The sequence below is a fragment of the Halyomorpha halys genome, unplaced genomic scaffold, assembly GCF_000696795.3.
Source record: "Halyomorpha halys isolate HHAL.00 unplaced genomic scaffold, Hhal_1.1 Scaffold254.1, whole genome shotgun sequence".
NCBI lineage: Eukaryota > Metazoa > Arthropoda > Insecta > Hemiptera > Pentatomidae > Halyomorpha > Halyomorpha halys.
Window position 1 is genome coordinate 101,981 of NW_027109499.1, and position 7,389 is coordinate 109,369.

At 30.9% G+C, this 7,389-nt stretch overlaps 1 non-coding gene across 1 annotated transcript; it reads left to right on the top strand.

Annotated features, from left to right (window-relative positions):
- The first annotated feature begins 6,726 nt into the window (after nt 1-6,726).
- TRNAV-UAC (transfer RNA valine (anticodon UAC)) lies at nt 6,727-6,799 on the top strand. The gene has a single exon. It is a non-coding gene; the product is annotated as a tRNA-Val (tRNA).
- Nucleotides 6,800-7,389: the final 590 nt, after the last annotated feature.

Below are 7,389 nucleotides of genomic sequence, written 5' to 3' on the forward strand. Positions count from 1 at the left end.
ATAATATTTGTTCAATATAATAGTTGGATTATTAAGGAATTTTTTGTGTATCTTCTTTTGTATATTGGTGTTTTTTTGTTTTGTTATTTTTTAAGACAGGTATGATCTTAAATGTTAACTATGTGCATGTCGCGATTTTTTTTTTATATACTTTATTACTTATTTTAAATATGTTTATGTACTTAATTTTTCATTTTGCCTATGTACTTATATTTTATTTTGCTAATGTTATTTACTTATAGATTTTTAAACCATTGTTATTATTAATTTTCCCATCCACTGTTTCCATTGTAAACTTTCACTTCACATTGCTTACAACATTGGATCCAAATATCCATAATCTTATTTCAAATATGCACGAACATCCAACACACTAGGAATGTACGGGTATAATAGTAAAAGTTTGATATACTCAAACCATTTTTTAATTATTTTGTTTATTTTATTTTATTAATAAAGCTTTCACAGTTTAGTTATAATTAATAGGTTGATTTTATTAACTAGGTACATTTTATGTGTTCTTAGATCTCATTTTTTTTTTATAAATATATTTAACACTTTAAAAATCCTATTAGTGGTCGGCTGGATTTAAATAATGAATTTACTGACCCGTGATGTCAAAATGTTTGGCGAGCGCTGGCATAGAGGACCGATATGCGACTGCGATGCCTATCCGATGGAAATATTTTAAGAGATAATGTCCTGTCACGAGGCGGAAACAAGTATAGTTTAAATTAGTATAAAAAAATTAAAAATAAATATAAAAAAAACAAAATTAAAATTATTTTTATTAAAAATAAAAATTAAAAATTAGCTTCATCGTATTTTAATCAATAAAACATTGTATATCAATTTGCGTATTTCATTCTAATTTCTTATTTATGTATGTATAAAATTAATATTGGAGTTTCCCATGTACACAGCGGATTGATCGGGACATACCCTTAACTTGTGATGCCTTGTTCCCGACTAGAACGGATAAATGAGGTTCTACTGTACCTGTCTTTGAAAAAAAAAATTAATTTCTCTTTTTCCAATAAATCTTATCGTACCTTTAATTCTCTCTCCAATAAACTTAAATTATATGCCCTAGTACGCGTAGGTAATGGAAAACGTTCTGGTATTTACCAAGAAATTTCAATTCCAAGCTAGTCTCTCTTCTAAGGTCTTTACTTTGAATAAACCTGATAATTTAGTTCATGCTATTTTAATTTTTTTTTTCAAGTTTCTTAAGACAGAGAGGAAAATATTTATAAAAATATGCATCATCCATTAATTATGAAAGGACATTTAATAAATTTACTTGAGTTTCTTGGAGCTAAGAATTTAATTAAACTAAATGTTTTTGACGATGGATGGTGGATGCTTCCCAGGGAGTCGAGTATTATATTCTCTGTTATCCTAGCCACGTCCTGGACATCGACCACGAGTTCCTCCATGAAGCTCCTAACTGTGCTGGGAATCGTTCTACGGGCTCCGAACCAGAGGCCACGTTGAAGTCTCGTTCTCCGGAGCCCTCACGGAACTTCTCCTTGAGGAAAGGGATACATTTATCGTAGATTTCCTTCTTTCCCCATCTACCTTATTTGTCTGGTCAAGGTCTTTATTTTCATACCTCACGGTGGGATCCAGAATGATTGCCGACTTCCCCTTCTTAGGAAAAACAACAATATCCGCATATCTTGTAAACCTATCCGTATCTACACAGTAGACCACGTCAAAGCAGGCAAAATTTCTTTCTTTTAAGAGCTTCATCAACTCGTACTTCACTCTATGATGTCGGCGAGTTATGAGGAGGGAGTTGTTGGGGCATTTCCACATCACATATGCTGGTGTTTCCGGCTCTCTGTTGCATTTGCGACAGAGGGACCCAACTTCTCTATCCTCTTCGCTGGCACCTGGGACTCCACGTAGAGGTGCATAATTTATATTCAATTTCAGGACATTGAACCATTTATAGCCTGTATTTGTTTATCGTAAATAAACTTATTTGCTCTCGGGGTCTCTTTGAAATCCATATGGCCGTACTCCAATGCCCATTCACTGGACGCATTTTCACGTAGCGACTGTCGTAGAGCTTTCACACTCCGATACCCCTGATCAACGCCCAATCTATCGGCACATTCAGCAATCTCGGCTGAACAATCGAAAGTGGACTGGAACAGTGCATCGGGTACATTTGACAGCCCTGAGCAATGGACCAGTGTTGTAGGGGAGCCTCCCATTGGTAGCGGATCAAGCCTAGGCCTAGTACCTCCTCGGAGCATACATATACAACATCGCCGTGGAGGTGTTCGCAGGGAGCCCTATAATGGCTTTAACACTTCTCTGAATGATTGTATCGATGTCATCTAGGATTTCAGGACGTAGCTTTGTGAGGGGAGCAGTTTGGAGAGGGTATGTAAGACCCGGGAACACTCATTTAACTTATAAATTTTTAATTGTTAAAGTTTAAGCCGGTGCACAAAAGAGGCAAAATCCAAATTCCTTACCAAAAAAAAAAAAAAATCATTTATAATAAATAATGATACTTTTCTTGTTTCACAAAGCACTCTTAGCTATTATTATACCCCCTAGATGTACTTCTATTTTTTTCTCATTATTTAATACTACTACTGTAAGTTGGATCCCTCTGTCGTAAATGCAACAAAAAGCCAACATTTACTTTTTTTATATTTATTATCTGTATTTGAATATAAACATATAGTTATATCCTTATAGATAATAGTTGGATTTTATTTTAAGACTGAATAGTACTTATATGCGAAAATACGATAGATTTTAATTTGTATATGTTGTTATTTCATTTAAAATTTGTATCATTTATATATTATATTTCTGTACCTCGGAGGGATACAACACTATGTCCATTTTTTTCCATATGGACTTTATTACAGAGTTAAAATCAGCTTTTCTCATATTTCTTATAGGAATAGAGCACTATGTCCAAAACCAGTTAGAACCGGATATAGCACGTTTTAAAACAACACCAAGTCCACTTTCATTTAGAGGGATAGAACACCTTGGTGTTTTATCCTTCTGAAGCATGTGAATTACTACTGGACATAGTGTTGTATCCCTCCGAGGTACAGATTTTTATTTTATGTTTGTTTAAGAGGGAAAAAACGAAAGATGCATTAGTTTAAGAGAGAAAACATAATCATATATAGATAAATAATAGGAAAACTGAATAATAATAAGAAAAAAAAATAAAAAAAAATAATATAACAAAAAAATCATGTATAACTATTATATATTATAAATTTAATGTACAATGCTTATACATTATAAGAAGGAAAAACATGTCTAACTAGGTATTAGTATGCTGTGTATTTGTATTGTATTGTAGCAACGCTACAATACAGTTATGGAGCACAACTTTTTTTAATATAGTATTTCTCTCTCTATTTAGGATACCAATATGGCAAAGTACCATCGAAAGTTTTCTCTGATACTTCACTTATTTCGATATTTTTTTATCATTTATTATTGTAAATGACATTATGTTAATAATAATATTATCTTAATCAGATACACTTAGTGTAAAAACATTTTTACTGTTTTGAATGTTGAATAATAAACACATATATATTTTAGACAGACAAATACAAATGGCGCAGAGTTACGATAATGAAAAGGACATAAAGGCATTATGTTAAAGGTAATAAATTGTGGGGTTTTGGCCTGAAGGATTTGGAGGTTCATTTAGCCAAGCACTCATCTCCCCACACTGTGGAGTCCTTTATCTCACTCCCATCCTTATTGCTTCCTTCCTCTCTCCCAGGGAGGGAGGGAGTGGAGATCGTTCTGATTATGGGGGATCAGTTGATATGCTTTTAAGGGCTCTTGAAATAAGCTCTTGTTTAAATGGAATTTAATAATGGCAAGACAAAAAAAAAAATAATAATATATTAATTTCATTGAATTTGATGCGGTTTTCAGATATACTGTTTTTGTTAATTAAAAATGGGTTTATCGATCTTAAGGGTTAGAAACAATAATTTAACTTCTAAATTTTAAGCAGGTGCACAATAGAGGTAACATCCAAATCCTTGCCAAATTAAAAAAAAATTATCTTTATTTTATTTCAGATGCTGTATCCAAAATAAATGTTTGAAAATTCAAAAAATACATGTTAAGCAATTATATCAGAAATTTGTGCATTTGAAGTGGGGGTGAGGATGTTGGATGTTTTGGATAAGAGATAGTATTGTATGCTTGTCTAACGGATTCGGGGCATATAACGTTTATTCTGTCAGTAATGGTTCAGTAACTTGTCCTCAGTCTATTTTGAGGCCGTCGTGACAGACTCCATCACAAGGAACCATATCAAATTCTTTTATAGCCTCCAGTACTGCAGAAATCCACTAGGACAATGACAGCTCTACACAACACAACAATACAGCAACATCCTCTCTCCCCCCCCCTCAAATGCATTCACAATGCAGTAAAATAGCTACCCTCCAACCCGTTTTTCTCTCCATCTTGTCCTCAACCCCACGGACCCATGGGGGTTAGAAAAAATACATAAATATAATTTTAAAAAATAAAGAAGATAATAAATTAGTATTAACAATTGAAAAATAAGTAAACAATAAATAATTAAGCCGGATTCATGCCCGGGTTATTGCTTATTATAATTGGTAATAAGAATGTTAATTATAATTATAATTAGTAATTATAAATACGAATGAACAACAAAATACGCTAATACTTGTTGGTATTTTGGAACAAATTGGAAATGTGAGGAAAGAGACCCACAAATACGAAATAAGCGCTGACAGTTAATGGACAAAGGCTAATTTACTGTGGGAATACGAACATTTTAGGACCACCATCAACTATAAAATATTACGGATCCAGTCAACGGTTGATAGAGATAGATGGTCCATTGTAGGCAACCAACGGCTATAAATTACATCACAGTACATTCATTGATCTTCTATTGAAGTATAAATTTCGTCATGAATAGTCTTCATGAAGATACAAGATATTCTAGCTTTCGCTAATGTCAATTTTAGGCCAAAATATGGATTGCAAACACGAAATATTATTCAGTTATCAAATATAATTTTATTGCATATACAGTGCAAGTCGAATGTTTAAGATTCTCTCATTTTTTTGAGATTTAAAAAAACCTAAATGAATGTAAAATATTTTTTCCACTTAAACACTATTTAAATTTAAAATTAAAAAAAAAAACACTTGAAACAATGCTATTTCAAAGCAATAGAGTTAAAAATAAGATTAGGTATTTTTGGTGAGGTGGTGCATTCACAACTGGTAAAAGAGAATCAGATCGATTTTGTTTGTTTGAATTAATTTACGTAAACATTAATATATTTTATATTATATAATATTAACGTAATATATTTTAACTCACTTCAAATAGTTTGTGCCTGTCTGTTATAACCTGTACCATAGATCACCATGGCAATGTACAACTATTTTGCCTGCTGCTGTCCAACGGGTTTTCCATAAAATATTATTTTTAAATATTTAATAACTAGCTGGGACTTATATTTTAAACCGTGATGCATTTGGATTATACGTATATATGAGTAAATAACTATGTACAGTCTCTTATGGTAGATTTTAGAATAAAGAAAAAGAAAAGGTATACATTTTTTTTTTGTAAATATAACAATTTGAGGGATTTCATTTCATGGATTTATTCGTATTATTTATTTACTAGTAATTATTTTTTTATATTTAATTATCAAAAGGCAAAATTAATTTTGTTTCAGGACTTATCTCTGCAGATTAATTAAGTTGTAATAAAATCAGTAAATCAACAGTATAAATGTACTTAACTATTTTTTTTTGGCATATTTTATTGAAAATATGACATTTTGAAGGTTTAGAAAGTAAAAAAAAAAAGTTTTTTTTTACATCCCCAGCAGTACCAAGTAATGATAATTTGTTAAAACTATATGATTGTTGATTTATAAATAAAAAAAGGATAAATAAAAATACAAATAATCTTTGTATGGATTTATTTAAAATATGAAATATATAAAAATAATAATAATAAAATAAGGTTAACCAACTAAATTTGTACCATACATGTTTCTGCTCTTATTAAATAAATGAGATCTATAAAAAAAATAATGACCGTTTTTTAACGAAATATATATATTATTATTTCTTTGATATAAAATACAATTAATGCTCAAAGTATAGTCCATTGTTATCAACCACCATTAGCCATTTGCTAGCCAATTGCTCGACCCCACGATACAATTCTTTGGGATGGCTGTCAAAGAACTCTTATACCGCAAATTCAACTTATGTAAAATTATCAATTTTTTTCCCTTGAAGGAAATGGGCCATTGATCGAAACAAGTATTAATTGAAACTGTAAAATTTTCCACTTGTGATTTTCATCATGATTACAATAACGTGCCATTAGATGGGTAAGTTAGAAATGTTCTTTACACATGTGCACTTTTATTTGAAAATAAAATTTTATTGTCTACTCAGTGCCGTAAGGCAAAACAAGAAAAATTGTAAATGTATTTATATACTCATTGTACATATAAATCCGTATTGTATATATATTTATGAAATAAAGAGGTTTAGAAAATAAAAATATTGTCTGCTGTTTTCTAAAAAAAAAAAAAGTTTTTTTTTACTTAATTTTTGATTACTGGAGTGCCAAAGTTTGGATTACTGAGGTTATAGTGTATATTTTAATTTTTGCAAACGAATAAAACCTTCCACTTCGGTTCCGTGGTGTAGTGGTTATCACATCTGCTTTACACGCAGAAGGTCGCCAGTTCGATCCTGGCCGGAATCAAACATTTTTTATTATTCAGTTTTCTTTTTAAAATAATTTAATGATAATCGATAAGTATATATCAACGACAAAGATGGCAAAATAAATATTGGTAGGGTGCTGTGTCAAAGTGGATTGATAGAAGGGGGCTTTCAATGAGCAGAAAAAAGCCTTAATCGCAATCTTGTGGCTATTTTTCATTTATATTTACTGAAAATTAAATGTTAATCATTAATTTTTGTTGGAAATTTGCTCTACTTTCTGTGTAGATTGTTGAACTTTAAAAAAATCTTATTTTTTAAAAATTTATAAGCGAAAAATAGAAAACAGTTTCCAACTTTTGTTGTTTGGAGGCAAACCTGAAATTCAGATTCAGCATCTTAAAAAATCATAGAAACATAGTGACAAAAAATGAAAGGACCATATTTCTTTATTATAAGATGGAACGATGTACGGAAAGAGAATGGTAACCGAAGCCTTACGTTTTGTCAGCAGAGATGGGCAAAAATCAGCTATAGTTGAAACTAATAGCTAATGTTGCCATGGATACGACCCTTATTTATGAATGGACCATTGATAAATAAATATCGTTATGAAAAATCAAGATATTT